This window comes from Euphorbia lathyris, chromosome 1 (assembly GCF_963576675.1).
Source record: "Euphorbia lathyris chromosome 1, ddEupLath1.1, whole genome shotgun sequence".
Taxonomy (NCBI): domain Eukaryota; kingdom Viridiplantae; phylum Streptophyta; class Magnoliopsida; order Malpighiales; family Euphorbiaceae; genus Euphorbia; species Euphorbia lathyris.
Genome location: NC_088910.1, coordinates 129297007 through 129316914, shown reverse-complemented (window position 1 = coordinate 129316914; position 19908 = coordinate 129297007). Strand labels below are relative to the sequence as shown.

Genomic DNA, 19908 nt, shown 5'->3' with positions numbered 1-19908 from the left:
GCCCCCTATCGAGCCGTTCCTTGATCCAACCCAGAGTTCCACGGCTCCTTTCCCACGTAAAAGAGCCTCCCTTGAGCTCTAGTTCACTTAACCCCGCCCTGCTGATAGCATCTTTAAAGTTTCGGATAAGGTACTGGGGGTATATATTCCCGCCTCTCTTCTCCCATTGACACTTGATACAGTTAAAATCTCTAATATACATGGTTGGTAAGATTGAAGCCTCTGCAATCGATGTCATAAGCTCCCAAGATTCCGAGTGCCTACTTATATCAGCGTGACCATAAAATCCCACAAATCTCCAACTACCCTTCATACTGTCAGCGATCTCCAGCTCAATGTGGTGATCCGAAAAATCCTTCACCATCACATTCATACTAGATTTCCATAACACAGCCAATCCCCCACTCCTCCCATTGCAATCTACTGAAAACATGCCGTCAAAATTCAACTTTCACTGTAAACTTTCTACTTTATCTTTGCAAACTAACGTTTCAATTAAAAACACCAAGCTAGGATTGTGGATTTTTGTTAACCCACCCAATGCTTGAACTGCCCGGGGGTTTCCCAAGCCCCGACAGTTCGAACTCATGCAACTCATTGGTCATGACGAGTCTTCTTCTCAAACCTCGCCGATAAAATTTCAGAAGAGTGAACTTGATCCTTTTCAAAAGAAGAAATACACTCGTTTTGTGACCCTGTGACCTGCTGTTCCTTCTCTTCCTTCTCTTCCCCCAAATTGACACTTTTTTCCTCACGTCTTCTTCGTCAATTCACTCGGGCGGCCTATTCGGGTTCTACGGCTACCTCAACTCGGAATAGGGTCTGGTGGACGGCTCCACCTATAGGTACAAATGAAATTAAATATTGATGCAGCTTATCGGGTGGATCGAGATAGAACAGTGATTAGGTGGTGCGTTACGGACCATCCAGGAGCATTTGTCTTCCCCTATGTGCATTCAAAACCAGGTTTTTTTACTCCTCGGACAACAGAAGTTATAAGACTGCAACAAGCACCGAAGATGGTGTAAGTTCAGGGTTGGTCTAACGTGATCATAGATATGGATGCAAAGGAGGTAGTACGGGCAATACTGGCTCGAATTGAGGATTTTACTAAGTTTGTGGCTATTATTGAGTCATGTCGATATTTATTAGCTAATTGCATCGATGTTTCTATCATTTTTATTTGAAGATCGGTCAACTTTATTACTCACTCATTATCTAGTAAAGCCTAATCCTTTTTTTTAATTAAGGATAGGGACGAGATCATGAACAGTAACCAGACATCCCAATTATGTTGGCACCCCCGATGACTGCAATGATCAATATATTTAAAAAATGCAAAAAGTACAAAGAGGCGTCAGAGAGAGCGAAGGTGAGCAACATTACAAAAATCATCGAAAATAAAAGGTAAACAAAAAACAGGGGCCGAAGGCCACCAGATTCATGCTTGAGAGGATACTCCGAATCGAGCTAGTGAGTCGGCGGCTGCCCTCCTGGTAAATATGAGTAATCATGACTTCCATGACTAAACTGAGCTAAGCACTGCAACCATTCTTGACAACGCCTATAATTTGAACTTTAAAGCTTGCTTTTTAAACTCTCTTGTTCTTCTAATGTAAAATTTCTTTATTTATAAATTATAAATTGATTAAGTCTTTTTCTTAAGAAAATATCTAATGTCATTGAGTCCATGTATATATACATATATAAAATTAATTATAACATAATATATAGGTGTTTGCTATGGTTACTTTATTTTTTACAAAGTACCGTTACTTGATGTGGTTTTCACCATTGGATTAATTTTATGCTCTATCATCCAATGGTGAAAACCACACCAAGTAACGGTACTTTGTAAAAAACAAAGTAACCATAGCGGGCACCTCGTATAATATAAGTACTAGAAACATGGAGGAAACCACCGCTACTCCGCCTCTGTTCACCGTTCAAGTCCCGTATATTTGCCCCAATTTACATGCTCGCAATCTTAGCTTTGTTTTATCGGCATACACAAATTCTCTTAAACTCCCCAAACTTTATCACTTTCATCTTATTTATCGCCGATCTTGTTCTCGCCTTCATGTGGTGCACTGCTCAGGCTTTCCGATTATTCCAAATCCGCCGCCGAGAGTTCCCGGAAAATCTAGAAAAGGTAATAAAAGGGAGTGATTTTCCGGCAATTGATGTGTTCATATGCACTGCAGATCCTACTAAGGAACTGATACCCAGAAATAATAGAGGGAGAGAGAGAAGAACAATAGAGAAAGAAAGGATTAAGATTCTATTTCATCAGCATGGTTTCTGCAATGCAGAGGTCGGCGTAATATAGCCGTTACAGGTGGTCCTTCATACCTTCTCTCCTCTAACTGAATACAGCAAAGACAAAATCTAGGAATGACACGTGTCTCATAGAGACTAAAGGAAATACATAAGTAAAACGCAAGCAGATAATGAAAACGACACTACAATTAAATTCCACATATCAATCCACTTCCCTTAAGAACCTTGACCTCAAGGTTCAACAACATTGAAATATGGAAAGCGTTGCTGTAATTCATAAGCGAATTCCCATGTTGATTCTTCGCGTGGACGGTCTGACCACTGAATAAGCACCATTGTAGCAGCTTGATTTCCCCTTTTTACCATTTTTCTATCCAGAACAGCAACTGGAACTGAGGTGTCTCCTGGAGCATTCAAGTCATTTGGGAAGCTAGCAGATGTTACTGTCTGAGCTGAGACCCTTTTCTTAAGCTGTGAAACATGGAAAACTGAGTGTATGGCGGAGCCAGCAGGTAGTCTGAGCTTGTAGGCCACTTCCCCAATCTTGTCTTCCATCTGAAATGGTCCAAAATACAAAGGTGATAGTTTCTGGTTACTTCTTGAAGCAACACTTTGTTGCCTATAAGGCTGTAATTTCACATAAACCCAATCTCCAACATTGTAAACCTTGTCTGTTCTATGCAGATCCGCCTGTTGCTTCATCCTGTGTTGTGCCCTCTTCAATTGCTGTTTCGTAACCTTCAATGCTTGCTCTCTGTCTAGGAGGAACTGATCAACAGCTTCAATTTGTGAATCCTTAGGAAAATAGGGAATATGGATCGGAGGTGGGACCCCGTAAACTACCTCAAAAGGGGTCAGCTGGGTTGAGGTGTGGTAGTTGGTGTTGTACCACCACTCTGCCAGAGGAAGCCATTTGACCCACTGTTTAGGGTGGCCCCCTGCCATGCATCTCAAATAGGTCTCTAAGCACCTATTGACAACTTCTGTCTGCCCATTCGTCTATAGATGATAAGCAGTTGACTTAAGCAGTTCAACTCCCTGCAGTTTAAACATCTCCTCCCAGAATTTGCTAGTGAAGATAGGATCTCGATCACTCACAATCGAGGATGGAACCCCATGTAGCTTACATATATTATCCATGAAGGCTTGAGCTACAATTTGAGCGGTATAGGGATGTTGAAGAGCAATGAAATGAGCATACTTGCTCAGGCGGTCTACCACTACCATGATCACTTCTTTTCCTCCAGATTTTGGCAAGCCCTCTATGAAATCCATGCTCAGATCACTCCAAACCTGATTTGGCACAGGAAGAGGTTGAAGCAGCCCAGGAGTTGCAACATTTTCCGGCTTACATATTTGGCAAATCTCGCATTCCCTTACATAGTTTCGAACATCTCTTTCCATTCCCTTCCAAAAGAAATGCAACTGTAATCGCTTGACTGTAGCTTGAATACCTGAGTTCCCTCCTTGAGCAGAATCGTGCATCATTTTCAACAACTTCAGTTTGAGAGTAGGATCATCTCCCACCACCAGTCTTCCCTTCCTCCTTAAGATGGACCCATGCCAGGAATAGGGCCCCTTGTACGAGCTATCGTGTTGCAGCTTGTGTATAAGCTGCTGTAACTGCAAGTCTGTTGTCCAGCTTTGCTCTATCTCACGTAGCAATTGGCAGTCAGGAGAAGATACTAATAAAACAGCCAACTCTACGCTTGGTAACCTGGACAATGCATCTGCAGCAGTATTGTCACTTCCCTTCTTGTAAGTAATATTAAAGTCATATCCAAATAGCTTAGCAATGTACTTTTGTTGATGTGCAGTGGTGATCCTCTGCTCCAAAAGAAACTTCAAGCTCCTATGGTCAGTTCTAATAGAAAAGCGCCTATGCGCAATGTAGTGATCCCACTTCTTCACTGCATACACCACTGCGAGGAGCTCCTTTTCATAAACTGACATAGCTTGATGTCGAGGAGCTAGAGCCTTGCTTATGTAAGCAATGGGATGGGATTCCTGCATGAGTACTGCCCCTATGCCCACATCGCAAGCATCTGTCTCGATAATGAATTCCTTGTCCGGTGATGGTAATCCCAGGACTGGAGCAGAAGTTAATGCCAATTTCAGTTTTTCAAAAGCTGCTTGTGCTTGTTCTGACCATAAAAAACTGTCTTTCTTCAACAGATCTGTTAGGGGTTTGCTAAGCACTCCATATTGCTTAATGAATCTCCGGTAGTATCCAGCCAATCCTAGGAACCCTCTGAGTTGTTTGATTGTCTCTGGCTTGGGCCATTTAGAAACTGCTTCTATCTTACTAGGATCGGTGGAGACGCCCCCTTGATGGATTATATGGCCAAGATACTCCACTGAGTTACTGCCAAAGGTGCATTTGCTCTTTTTGGCCAGTAGCTGATGTTGCTGCAGCTTAGTAAAGACTTGTCTCAGATGCTGAATGTGGGATGCCATATCTTTACTGTAAACAAGTATGTCGTCAAAAAATACCAACACAAACTGCCTGAGGTAAGGTTTGAAAATATCATTCATCAATCCTTGAAAGGTTGAGGGGGCATTAGTCAGCCCAAAGGGCATCACTACGAACTCATAATGCCCCTCGTGTGTCCTGAATGCGGTTTTGTGAATATCTGCATGGTGCATTCTTATCTGATAATAACCAGTAGTGAGATCTAGCTTTGTAAACACTGTTGCATCATGTAATTCATCCAATAACTCCTCTATAATGGGTATTGGGAACCTGTTCTTAATAGTTTTGTTGTTCAACTCCCTATAGTCAATGCACATGCGCCAACTATTATCTTTTTTCTTCACAAGTACTACCGGAGATGAGAAAGGACTAACGCTATTCTGTATTGTTCCGTTGGCTAGTAATTCCTGAACCATTCTCTCTATCACATCCTTCTGAATAGGTGAGTGTTTATATGGTCTAATGTTGACAGGGGAAGTGCCATCTAGTAGGGGAATCTGATGGTCATGTGATCTTTGTGGAGGTAAACTGGTAATTTGGTTGAATAGGTGTTGAAATTCAGTCAAAAGGTCCTGTAATTCGGGTGGAATCATAGGTATGGTGTTGTGGTTGTCATTAATTGGTTGGGGTGGTGTATGGTGGCGATCACTAGTTTGAATTTGGACTAGATAAGATGGTCCTCCCTGCATAATCATTTTGTGCATACTGTTCTCAGTTACCAACTTCACCCTGGAATTGTTGATCCCCTTAAGATGGTAATCTATCCCTTCCAATTTAAAGGTCATACTAAGATTGTTGAAGTTCCACACAATATCACCTAAGGTGATGAGCCACTGTATACCCAGTACCATTTCACATCCTCCCAGATTCATCACTAAGAAGGGAGCAGCAAATTTTTGCCCATGTACCTCCCACACAAACTTCTCACACAAATAAGGACATAACATCTCTTCACCATTAGCTATAGTTATCTTAATAGGGGTTATAGCTTTTAGTTCACAATTCAATCCCCTAGCAAGAGTAAGATCAATAAAATTGTGGGAGCTACCTGAATCCAGCAATATATGCAACTTCTTCTTCTTATGTTGTCCAAGGAGCCTCATTGTTTGGAGAGCTGCTGTTTGTGCTCCTCCCATTGCGCATAGAGAAATGATTGGGGAATCACTGTTGTTTCCCGCGCTGCTACTTTCTGCTGGGATTTCTGCAACCTCCAGTTCCCCTTCTCCTTCATCCGGGCATTCCTGCACTACAATCATGTGGAGATATTTTTTTTTGCACTGATGCCCAGGGGTAAACTTCTCATCACACCAAAAGCACAACCCCTTTGTTCTCTTTTCTGAGATTTCTGCATCAGTTAACCTTCTGGTTCTAGCTTGAGCAGTAGGTTTAGGAGTCAATATATTGGTTGGTCTGGAGCTAATTGAGCTATTTGGGGGAGCTGGAAGTAATTTAGGAAGATTTGGAGTGGGAAGTAGTGGTATGGATTTCTGGGGTGAGGGTGAATAGATGGTGGAATAAGCTCTGTTATTTTGGGGTTTGGTCCCTTTTGCAGCTTGTAAGCTAGCATCTTGGATCCGAGCAAGGGCATATGCCTGCTGTAAGGTTTTGGGGCTCAATAATTGCAAAGGGTAGCCAATTTCGTCCTTCAAACCGCTCACAAAACAACTAAGGAGATAGTCCTCAGGCAAGGAAACCTTATGGGAGCATATATCAAAGGACTCCATATAATCCATGAGGGAACCAGTCTGTACTAACCTCTTCAGATCTGCCATGGGGTTCTCGTAAACCCTTTCTCCAAATCTGCCGGTCACCGCCGTAACATACTCCTCCCACGGTGGTTCATTCAAGCTTTTCCGCCCCTTTAAATAGGACTGGTGCCAATCCAAGGCTCTGCCAGAGAGGTGCAATGAAGCTAATTTCACTTTAGATTCTGGAGGTGTTTGATCGATATGGAAAAAATTGATCACATCAGAAAAGCCACCCCTCCAGATCTGTGCCGTCAAAGGAAGGAAACTCGACCTTAGTGAATCTGGTTGAGAGTTGGTAAGGAAGTTGGTTGTTTTGGGTGGGGTTTAGGTTAACAGTGTGGCTCTGTGGTGGTGGTGGTGGTGGTGAATGGTTATTTTGGGTGGAGTTTAGAGTAGTGATGAAGTTTTTGAGCTCCGTAACAATGGATCCTTGTTGCTTGTTCATCATTTCGGTGAGTGTTTGCTCCTGCTTCTTATTATTTTCTATGAACATGCTTTTCACCATTGATTTGAGGTTTTCCTCAATTTTCTTTAGCTCCTGAGCTCTGGTCTCAGCCATGGCTGATTTTTGGTGGTTGGATATGGCGGGAGGTGGTGGAAAGGGGAGGATCGGCCGCTCTGATACCAAATGATACCCAGAAATAATAGAGGGAGAGAGAGAAGAACAATAGAGAAAGAAAGGATTAAGATTCTATTTCATCAGCATGGTTTCTGCAATGCAGAGGTCGGCGTAATATAGCCGTTACAGGTGGTCCTTCATACCTTCTCTCCTCTAACTGAATACAGCAAAGACAAAATCTAGGAATGACACGTGTCTCATAGAGACTAAAGGAAATACATAAGTAAAACGCAAGCAGATAATGAAAACGACACTACAATTAAATTCCACATATCAGGAACCGCCAATAGGTGTAGTCAACACTGCTTTATCAGTTATGGCTTATGATTATTCGCCGGAGAAACTGTCGGTGTATGTTTCCGATGACGGTGGGTCTGCGGTTACTCTGTTTGCTTTCATGGAGGCTGCCAAGTTTGCTTCCCAATGGCTTCCATTTTGCAGGGATAATAATATTGTTGAGAGAAATCCTGAAGCTTATTTTGAGTCTAATTCTTCAGCCATGTCCGACGAAATTAAGGTCTGAATTTTCTCTACTATACTTACAAAAAATGGATTATGAATTTGTGGGTGAAAACAAGTTAGTTAAACAACAATGATAGAGAACCATGTAATTTTAATTAACGCCTCAAAATTATCGACAACGATCTCAAAATGGAAATGTTAAATAATTAAAAAATTTAGAATCAGATTTATCATGAAACCGCATTTTTCATTTTCCAAAATCACCGCTGATGGAGCTTTCTGAACATTCACTTTCTCTCTCATAAGAAAACGATTTTAGGGTTGTTTGGGTACTCATTTTCATGCTTATGTTTGCCTTTTCACTTCAAACAAAAGAGTTTTAGGTATTTGGCTAGTGACCTCCTGTTTGCCCTTTACACCTGAAAAGCAGCATTAGATGTTTGGTCAGTGACATCCTGTTTTTACATCTGAAAAGCAATCTTTTACAAAAGCAGATAATTTTTACTTTTTGTTAAAGCATTCCTTTCTAACAGCAAACCGTAACAACAAACAACAAATAGCAAAAACAAACATCAAACAGTAGATAAAACAAACGGATCCTAAAATTTCTTAGTATACCATCAATTTTTAAAAAAAATTTAAGTTTCGTCTTAATCAAAATAGAAAAAGTAAATATTTAATCGCTATAAAATATTATAAATGATAACTTTTTATTTTTATTTTATTAAATATAGCTTGACCTTTGACTTTAATAAAATAATTAAAGAGTTTCAGGGAAATAAAACTTAAGAATTATATAATTATTTTTGAAAACATAGAAACTCACTAGTGTAATATATATATATATATATATATATATATATATATATATATATAAATTATAGGATTAAGAAATTGTTTCGGTTATTTAATAAATGTAATTATTTTCATTTTTTCTGCTTTTTAAATTGGCTCACAGAATACATATTATAATCTAATGATTTCCATTTTAGTTTACCTCAATTTCCTAAAAACTAGCATCTTCCTAATAAGTTTACATCAAGGAAACCTATTTAGATATCATAGTTAATTTTAAATAAAATCACGTGATTTCACATTTTTTACAGATCGGTATTTATGATTGGCAAAAAAATTATTTTTCTAAATTTGGCTGATAATAACTTCAAAATGAAAAAATTCAAGAATTAAATGATATTTAAGCAACTTTAATTCTTCAACTTTTTAGGTTTGATATCATTTAGATGTTGTTTTTTTATGATAAAAAAAATTAATATTTAGAGAGAGAAAATTCCAAAAATAATGATTTTTAAAATAAAAAAATATGTTCTATAGTGAATATGATATTAATTAACTTTAATTTTTGAAAATTTCCATTCTTAGATTGTTATCAGTAAAGTTTAGAAAATAATTTTTTTTACTAAACACCCAAATCAATCTATAAAAAATATGAAATCACGTTCTATTTATTTGAAATTAATCTAAGACGTAATTCATACCGATTAATATATTAAAAATGTCTAAATCGATAACGTAAATTAGATATCTCCCTTACGCATCTACTTCTTTTCTTATTTATCTTTATTAAATAAGGATAGGTCTTTATCTAGGAATAGTTTTTTTATGTTTAAGAATAAAATATTTAATTATAGTGTAAACACTATTATTATTATTATATAATATTATATTGAAAAAGTTAGAAAAACTACTGATATAATTTTTTTATTTTAATATTAATATTGTGTAAAACGTTTACAATAATATCAAAATTATTACTAATAAAATATTTTATTAAAACGTGAATATTATATTTTTAAAATATTAGAATTATATATTTATTTAATAAAATTACATGGGATAGAGTGATAAGGAGAGATTGAGAAAAAAGGATGAAAGATATAAATCACCTCATGAAAAATGGTCTGATGCATGTACGAATAACGTAATAGTCCCTGGATATAGTAAAAGTTATCAGTTTCGCAACGTCATGCAATATCTTCACTACTGTGTCGTTTTGTTAGATATTTCTTCTACTTACTTCTTTTCCTTTTTTAAGTTGATTTTAATACTTGGCACTAAATTGAAAAATCAAAGTTACTACTTTTAAATATTTTTATTTACAAGAATGTCATTTTAAAGCATTAATTAAAATTTAATAACACTAATATTAAAAGGTGTAAAATTTAGTAACTCTTATATTACGTTTTTAATTAGTTGAGATAAAATTCAATCGTGAAATTGACCATTTTTTTTATATATATATAGAGATATGGTACCACCAAAATAGTCTTACTTTTTATTTTTAGAGGAAAGCCAATTTAGCCGCATATATAAAGTATCGCAATATTTGCTAAATACTACAACTAAAGTCGCCACTAATAAAACTTGACACATCACACATATTCTATTAATCATTTGGGTACGAAACTCTAAAATCCATGTCTGAAATTTGAGCCTTTTTTTAGTTACACTCGTAGGAAAAATTGCGCCTCTGCAAAGAGCAAACATTGAACTGACTCTTATTTTAGGTTGGAAAATACGTTAGGTGCTAGTCGAGAGGTAGTGCTTTCGAAGATTAATCGGGGATTAGTTGAAAATTAATCGAATTTGTATTTTTATACTTTTATTTGTTAATCAATAAATTGCTATAGAAATTCAATTAAAAAATATATTATACTATAAAAAAAATAATAATATAAAATTATTTAATATAGAAAAATACGTATATTTGTATATATGTATCTTTAAAAATGTGCGAACATCAATATTTGAACAACAATATCATTGAAACAACTCAAAAATGAATTATAACAAAGAAAAAAATTCACAATAAAAAGTATTTTTGTTCGCCGTCGCTTATGCGGTCTAGGCGGAAGAAGGAGCTCAAACGGCTAAAAAAATGCCTAGAGAGACTAATTGAAAAAAATCGGGCAGATTCTCGATTTCAAATGCCTAGGAGACGGTCCAAACGGTTTTAGTTTTGCACAGTGCTCTTACCTAGAAATAAGAGTAGAAAAACAACGGAATATTATTTGATGAATTTACTTTTTAAATAAACTAGTCTTTTACTATAATAGTTCTATCGTGCAATAGTACAATTTAACCTCAAGTTTTGTTTATGTTAAATTCATACAATTTTAAAACAATGGTGCTATTTATATTTATATGTTAAAGTTAAATTAGTACTTTTCTAAACATCTTGAAGTTATTTTGATACCTTATCGCTTATAAAAACGAGGATAATTTGAATATTTCTCCATGACATGTGACAGATGATGTACGAAAGTATGAAAATAAGAGTGGAAAATGCAACAGAGAAAGGGTATATTGATGATGAGTATTTAACAAGTGATGAACAACGAGATTTTCAAACAATGGACTTCTAATTTCACTCGCCAAAATCACCCTACTGTAATTCAGGTTTGTCTCTATTTAATTTCCATTTAATATATAATTATATATCTAAATTTATTAGGTTTTGGTTTTTGCTATTCTCAACTTATATTCGGAGCTATCAAACACTTAAACTTGTCAATTTTGTGTTATTGCTTCCCAAATTAGTTAGATGTAAATATTTTATTCCACTAAAAGAGCATTATTAATTTTGTGTATAAAATTATTTATTTTTACGGTTTGAAATAATTTTTTTTCTTTGCGTTTATCTCTAACCACATCGTGTATATAAAAACATTTCTTTCGAACAATTAAAAATGCATATTTCGAACGCAATTGTAACGAATCGAATTTTAAATAGTATTTATTATGTTAATTAACAATTTGGTGATTTGAAGCAGGTTTTACTAGAAAATAAGAAAGACAAAGACATTAGTGGCAATTTATTGCCTAACCTTATTTATGTTTCAAGAGAGAAAAGCAAGACCTCTCATCACTATTTTAAGGCTGGTGCCTTAAATGTTCTGGTATGCTATTCTACTATCTCAAACATATTATATTAATTTTGTTATTAATTTCATTTCATAATTTGTATATCGTATTATCATTTATTAATAATAGATTAAAAAAATATGTATAAACATATATGAAAATAATCTCATATTTTGTATGTGATAAACAAAGTAAGTATTATAAAATTTAAATATTTTACCGAATTTAAAAACATAATTCTATCGTCAAATCTATTCTGAAATGACCGAAAACACAAAACAATTAGGGTAAATAATTATAAGGTCCTTGAGTTTCTACTTAATACACTAGTTAGTCCCTCTGTTTTTAGAAATAATTATATAGTCCTTCAGTTTTTGTGTTCATCAACTCTTTAGTCCTTATATTTGAATCAATAGTCAAATTATACCAAATAAATTTCAAAATACCAAAATTACTCTTTAATTTATGTTTTAATAATAAAACATCTATTTTTCTGATTTTATGTTTTTTTCTTCTTTTTTCCTGCATAATCTCTACAATATTGAGTAATTAATTTATTGAATTTTATATAATTATAGAACTTTAATTTAGTAGCCTAAAAATTTATTGACTAAAAAATGAATAACAAATATTTCAAAAATTATTAAAATATGGGTAAAACTATATAAATTTTGTAAATATTGATCTTTATTTATCTCTAATAAATTTTATAAATGAAGAAAAAAATATGATTTTAAATTTTTTTATTAGTATTTAATGTTAGTTTAAAGACATTGTATTAAAAAATAAAAATTTAAGAGAATAAAAATACATTTTTAATGATTAGTATATACAATTATATAAATTTTGGTGTATACATACTTTATAAACTTTATTAAAACTTTTTAGATTAAATTTTGGCATTAAAAGTTAAGGTTTTTTATGTAACTAATTAGGGGCAATTTGGACTTTCATCTACAAAAACAGATGGAAGGACTAAAGAGTTGATTAAATTAAAACTTAAGGACCTTATAATAATATGATGGACCTACTAGTATGTTAAGCAAAAACATAAGGACTTTATAATTATTTACCCAAACAATTATTTACCAACCGATATGCAACTAGTGGAAAATACATGAACATAATGTTAGATTTTATAATAATTTTTAAAATTGACTTATCTCACCAATGCGAGGCTCTCAATTATATAATTAATACGTTAGCGGTGAAATTTATCTTGACTCACGATAATAATAAGAGTATTTTTTTTTTGTATTTTATCCCTAATATAATATCGGTTTTGAAAGAATTATAGAAAAATAATACTATGACTATAATATGTTCGACTAGTTAAAAAATGAAATGCATACCAATTCATAATTACTATTAATATTACGAATAAAAAATGCATTGCACTCCAGTATAAGTTTTTTCATATACTATTTTAATATGATTTTTTATATTTATTTTTTATACGTGTCAAAATGATTATATATATATATATATATATATATATAATAGAAAAAAATGATAATCGTATTAAACGGCTTATATATAAAGCGAATTCTCTCGGTTAGAAACTAACATCATTATGTTTTTTTCTGTGTAGTTGCGAGTATCTGCTACGATGACGAACGCTCCAATACTCTTAACCCTAGACTGTGACATGTATTCCAATGATCCGAATACCCCGAAAAGGGTTCTATGTTACTATTGGAATACAAAAATTCAAGCAGAATATGCCTACATACAATTTCCACAACATTTTAAACGGATAAACAAAAATGATATTTATGGTGGTGAATTCAAACGTCTATTTCAAATTCAACCGTTGGGGTTAGATGGGTTGGGAGGTCCCAATTTTGTAGGGACAGGTTGCTTCTTTTCAAGGAGAGCTTTATTTGGTGGTCCAACAAGTTTTGTGATGCTAGAAATTGTTGAGTTAAGTCCAAATCATGCCCCAAACAAGCCCTTAAAATCATCCCTAGAATTGGCAAATCATGTGGCTCAATGCAACTATGAGAATGGAACTACATGGGGTTACAAGGTAAGTAAGTTTGTCTAAACTTAGGCTTAATATATAAAGGGGTTAAATATACCTTTGCTTACTGAATTTTTCGGTTGTCTTAAAATGGTCACTCAACTTCAATTTGTCTCAATAAAATCATTCAGCTTGAAATTTAATCTCGATAAAGTCACCCCAACATCTTCAATAGTAAAAAAACACTGAAAAGGTAACGATGTTGGCAAATCAGCAATAATCAACTTTAACTGTTGACCAAAACGACACATGACCGCCACCTAGTTAACCGAAACGACACATGGCTGCTATCCAGCCGACACGTGTCGTTTCAAAGAGCTAGGTGGCAGCTACATGTTAGTCAGCTCTGAAAGTTGACTACTGCTGGTGTGGTAGTTACGTTACTTTTCCGATGTCTTTTTGCTCTTTAATTTGCCAGAGTGACTTTATTGAAACAAAATTTATAGTCCACTGATTTTATTGAAATTAATTAAAGTTGAGTGACCATTTTGAGACGATCATGAAAATTCAGTAAACATGGTGCGTTTACCCCTATATCAAGGCTTCTGAATTTGGTTAAAAAAAATCGATTGACCTCCTGAATTTATAAAGTATATCGTTAACTTACTGAACTTGCTTAAAGTGAAATATAACCTACCTCAATTCATTTAAAGTAACATATTACCCCATTGAACTTGCTTACAATGATGATTGTCCTCTGAACATGCTTAAAGTGATATATATTTTATCAGTAATATTCACATGGACTCAGATGACGAAATGAATTTGGTCATTCACCATTAGATTATCCTAGGGTGGAGATTCAAAGCATTTTTAATCATCCTAGATCTAACGGTAAATGACCATATTCAATTTGATCATCATGGTCCATGTGAACATTTCTGATGTTTTAATTTGTCCAAAACTTCTCTGGTCTGCTACGTGGACTTATGAGATGAGTCATGTCACTTTTTAAGCAAGTTTAAAAGATTAAGAAGACACATTATAATTTCATAAAGCGAATTAGTATTTCTGGACAATGTTCTGGGGCTCTAGACATGTTAAGAGTAATCTAAAAATTTACCATGTTTAGTTGTTTGATTTATATACTTGTAACAAATTGTTTCAAAATAACATGCACTTAAAACTTTTTTTTATTGCAATTCTATTGTTTACTGTTTGTTTGTTGTTGCTGTATTTGATAAATATTGACTGATATTACCACTTATTACCGCTATTTTTATTCTATTGTTTCTACCTTAATTTTTATATTATTAGAGGAAAAACACAAACACACACAAAATCCTTGTAGTTTTATGTATTCATAAATAGTAAAATGTGATTTTTTTATAATATTAGTAAAATAAGGAATTTGACTAACGTTGTTAGCTTGCTAATGTGATATATTAACTTTATTGATGTAATACATTAAATTGTTGACTTTTGGTAATGTCACATGTTGACTTAATGACATGTCAATCACCGTATAAACAAAATTATGTTTCTGCACTTTACTAATACTGTATAACATTGTCTTTTTTACAACGAACCAAATTATATTCTTCTATTTGTGAATGCATAAAATCAAAAGATTATTTTTGTACTTTTCGCTAATTATAATAAACTTGTAATTTCGTATCGCGCAGTTGGGATTTCGATACGGTTCGCTAGTAGAAGACCTTTTTACGGGCTATCAGCTACACGGTGAGGGGTGGAAATCCATATTTTGCAACCCGGATAGGGCAGCATTTCTAGGAGATGCACCATCTAACTTGCTAGATATGTTGAATCAACAAAAAAGATGGGCAGTTGGTGTGCTTGAGATAGGACTTTCAAGCTATAGTACATTCACATATAGTGTTAAACACTTGGGAATTATTTTCTCCATACTATATTCACAAAACCATTTTTGGTCCTCATGGTGTATTCCAATACTCATTTATGCATTTCTTCCCCAACTAGCTCTCCTCAACAATGTCTCCATCTTTCCAAAGGTATGCAAAATTGTTTATTATTTGTTGTTGCCGGTAAATATTAGTGGATTTTTCTTCCGGGTTAAATGCACCATTTGATCATTGGTGGTTTCAAAATGGTCACACGATTTCAATTTGTATCAATAAAATTATTCAACTTTGAAATTTATCTCAATAAAGTCACCCTGGCGACTTCAAGAGAACAAGACACCAGAAATGTGACATGGCTTCCATGCCAATACTAGTCAACTTTTATCGCTGAAATGAAACAATATGTGGCTGCCACCTAGTTGATTGGAAGGACACGTAGTGTCCACCTAGATGAAACGTGTCATTTTGCTGAGCTAGGTGGAAACTACTTGTCATCTTGGTGGCAGCCGCAAGTCATTTCGGTCAGAAGTGAAAGTTGTCTACTGCTTATGTGATGTCTACCACACTTTTTTGCTCTTAAAGTCGATATAATGACTTTATTGAGACAAAATTCAAAGTTGAATGAGTTTTTTTGAGACAAATTGAAGTTGAATGACCATTTTAAGACAATCATAAAAATTCAGTGACCAACGATACATTTCACCCGATAAATATTAGTTGATTTTATTCCATAATAGCTACGTGTAGTTGTTTGTCAATCCTAACCAAACAACACACCAAACAGTTGTTTCTCAATCTTAACTAAAATTATTTTTTTGAGTGACGTATTAGGCCCTCAACTTACTTAAAGTGACATATTAGTCTTCTGATTTTGTTTAAAGTGACACACGCTTCAACTTGTTCAAATCTTCTCTTATTATATCTCATATGATTTAGAAAGTTAATCATGTCAGTTTAAACAAATTCAGAAACTAATGGAACATTTTTAAAATTCAGAAGATCAATCGATACAGACCCCTGATTTATGAAGTTTCTTAAGAGAATTGAAATTTTCTTTGTAGGTTTCAGAAACAACATGGTTTCTCTTGTATCTATTCCTTTTCATAGGGGCATATTGGCAAGATTTTTATGACTTTGTATCATCAAAAGGAACATTGAAAATGTGGTGGAATGATCAAAGAATTTGGACAATAAGAGGCCTAACATGCCTATTGTTTGGTTCCATAGAATTCTTTCTCAAAACCTTAGGAATTCCAACACAAGGATTCAATGTCACAAGCAAAGTTATAGACAATGAGCAAAGTAAAAGATACCAACAAGGGCTATTCGAGTTCAGAATTCCATCGCTAATGTTCGTGACATTGTCAACAGCAGCTTTGATTAGCTCAATTAACTTTCTGTGGAAAACATGTGGAAGGATTAGAAATGCAAACCTTGATAGCGGGATTTGGAACTGTGAATTCTTGGCCAATCTATGAAGCTATGGTATTACGAAAGGATAAAGGGAAAATGCCTACCAAAGTTACCATTTGCGCAACATTAATTACGTTTGGACTATCTGTAGCATTTTCTTTCATTTTCTGTTTCCCTTTATATCTGAAACTGTAACAGGTTAAGTTCCACGAAGATTTTGATTTTTAAATGTTGAACATTTCGAAAAACTGTCATAAATTTATATGGAACACTTTAGGTAATGTTTTTGTAATTTTAAAATTTGTAAGCTCGTTTCAATTGGGTTCAAAATTAACTTTAAGTATCAATTTGTCCGTTCATTTCTAAAAATGATGATTTAGTAAAATAATTAAAATGCACAAACATGGGAATAATAAATAAAATGGAAATGTTATTAATTAATCGATAAATATTACATTTTATAAATATTCATATCTACCTTTATTGTTATTTTCATTTTTAGGAAATTTTGGCACACCTGTAGGCCCACTCGTAATGTCAAAGATACCTGAAGGTTTTCGCTTTAAAACCGAAGGAAACTATTATATTCTTGAAAAGCAAGATCAAGATCCACATTCGATTCGGGAATATTTTCAAATGACCGAATTATTTTAAGCGACCGAGCTATCCCGTTCTAGTTTTAAGTCCAACAAATTTCAAAGCTCGGGGTATTGTTCGTAAAAGTCCAACAAAGTCCATTTGGGTTCAAAATTGTTCAAAAATCCAGTCCGGGTTTAAGTTCAGGCCCTGAAAGCAAAAACAAGCCCAATGGGAGGCCCAAACACAATTGAACCCTTGTACATTACAAATCAACCCCAAATCTTCAAATTGTGTTTAATTGAACCCTTCCATATTTCAAAATCGTCCTCAATTATTCAAATTTAGTTCAATTGAACCTCTCCATATTTAATGGGTGTTGTTAAACTCAGTCCCAAATTCCCACCCCTAGCCCCGTTGGGTTTTGGGGAGGAAAAAGCTATTTTTTGCTCTCTCGACACGCGGGCGTGTGGCTATCACGCCTCACCGTGTGGTCGGGCGTGATCGCTACACGTCCGACCACATGGTGAGACGTGGGGCTATCACGCCCGACCACACGGTGAGGCGTGATAGCCGCACGCCCGTGTGTCGAGAGAGCAAAAAAAAATAGCTAGTCTGTTGTTGAATTAAATCCGTAAATACCTGTTACGTAAAAAAAATTAGTCCGCTGTTGAATTAAACCCGTAAAAAAATTAGTATGCTATTGAATTTAACCCGTAAATACCTGAATTAACAAAATACAAATTTAACTAAAATTAACAAAATAAAGATTTAGTTAAACTAAATTAAACAAAATAAAATTTACAACAACTAAAATTTACAAAAAGTAAATAAATAATTGCTCATAAACTCATCGTCATCCTCACCCTCGCCATCACCACGAGCTGCAGACTCTCGCAGTACTCGGGCTACCACCTCCAAATAGTCCTCATCAGAATCGCTATCACGATCTCCGTCATCATAATCCGTCACCGCCTCTACTCCACGTATATCGGGCTGATCCACAATCGGACCCCTCCGCACCTGTTCCGCCGTAGCCCCTCTCCGCCTACGACCCGATATATCAATATCACGCATTCTCGTATGTCGTGGTGTATCCTCCTCCTCGTCCATATCTAGACGACGAGCATGTGATGGGACGGATTTCCCCGATAGTAGGCCGCTCCGTCTACAAAATTACACTAAATTAATCTAAAAATTTAACACATAAATTATAATCAAATTAATATCAAAATTTCACATATAAATTAAACCCCAAATTAATGTAAACATTTAACAATTTAATTAAAACGTAAATATAATTTTTTTTTTAAATTTAAAAAACCCCTCGGGCGTATGAACATCACGCCCGAACCATAGGTCGGGCGTATGAACATCACGCCCGACCTATGGTGCGGGCGTATGAACATCACGCCCGAACCATAGGTCGGGCGTGATAGCCTCACGCCCGAACCACAGGTCGGGCGTGATATTCATACGCCAGAACCGTAGGTCGGGCGTGATGTTCATACGCCTGACTGCGATTCCGACGTTTTTAAAAAATCACCCACAGATTCAATTTTTAAGCTTAAATCAAAAAACAAAAACGGTAAATCTTATTATTTTTGCTTTCCCTTTACGGTTGTTGTTACACTCCATGTTTTGGTTCACAAATTAGTCCGGATTTGATCAAAGAGTGTGTAGAGTATTTGAGAGGTTTTGTATTTTTTCAAATTTTGGGTAAAGAGTAGTTTGGTCTTTTCACGGGGCTAGAGGTGGGAATTCATGGCTGGGTTTAGTAATCCACTATTTAATCTGACCCTATTGTTCAAATTGAGTTTGATTAAGCCTCTATGCATTTCAATTCCCCCCTTAGCTTATTTAAATTCTTAATTTGGCCCCGTTTGTTTTTATTTCGCCCTTTAATTCTTACTTCTGCTTTATAAATTGGAATATTTCCATTTATTAATTATTTTCTTTTACTGTCAAATTATGTTATTTTTCTTCGCCAATATTCTCAATTCCAAAACCACTGCACATAATCAATTCCAGATTTTGTTAAATTGTATATATAAAATAGGCATAAAGCATAATTAAGTTCCTAACTTTGCTATTTGAAGGATTAAGCTCCTAATCATTTATTTTTGGGAAAATTATAAAACTGGGTCAAATGGGAGGCCCATTTACATTTTAATACCCATTATTGTTCAACTTACATATATAGACTATGCCCTGAAAACTTTCTAGAAATGCCCTTCATATATATATAAGGACTTTTGCATTTCTCTCCTCTTCTCTCTTTTTACGCGAGCACACTTCTCTTCCTGCGCGATTTTCTCTCTATTTTTTTTCCCTTAAGATCCTTCATCAATCAAAGCCCAATCCTTGTCATGTAAGTATGATGTTAGTTTCATATGGTTAATTCGCTTTGAACTCGTTGATGTTAGTTTACTTTTGAGGTTAGAAATTTGTAAATCTGAACTTCGTGCGGAAGATCGCGTGCTTCGCATATTATGATTTCGCTTCGCGAAATATTAATATGCGAAGTCTATTGAAGGCTATGTATGCGTTTGTTATTCGCATATGGAATATTCGCGAAGTAGGCGAAGATATGATGTTCCATCATTGGC

General features: G+C 34.8%; 1 pseudogene; it reads left to right on the top strand.

Moving 5' to 3' along the window:
* The first annotated feature begins 1058 nt into the window (after positions 1 to 1058).
* LOC136219443 (cellulose synthase-like protein G3) lies at positions 1059 to 16918 on the top strand (annotated as a pseudogene).
* Positions 16919 to 19908: the final 2990 nt, after the last annotated feature.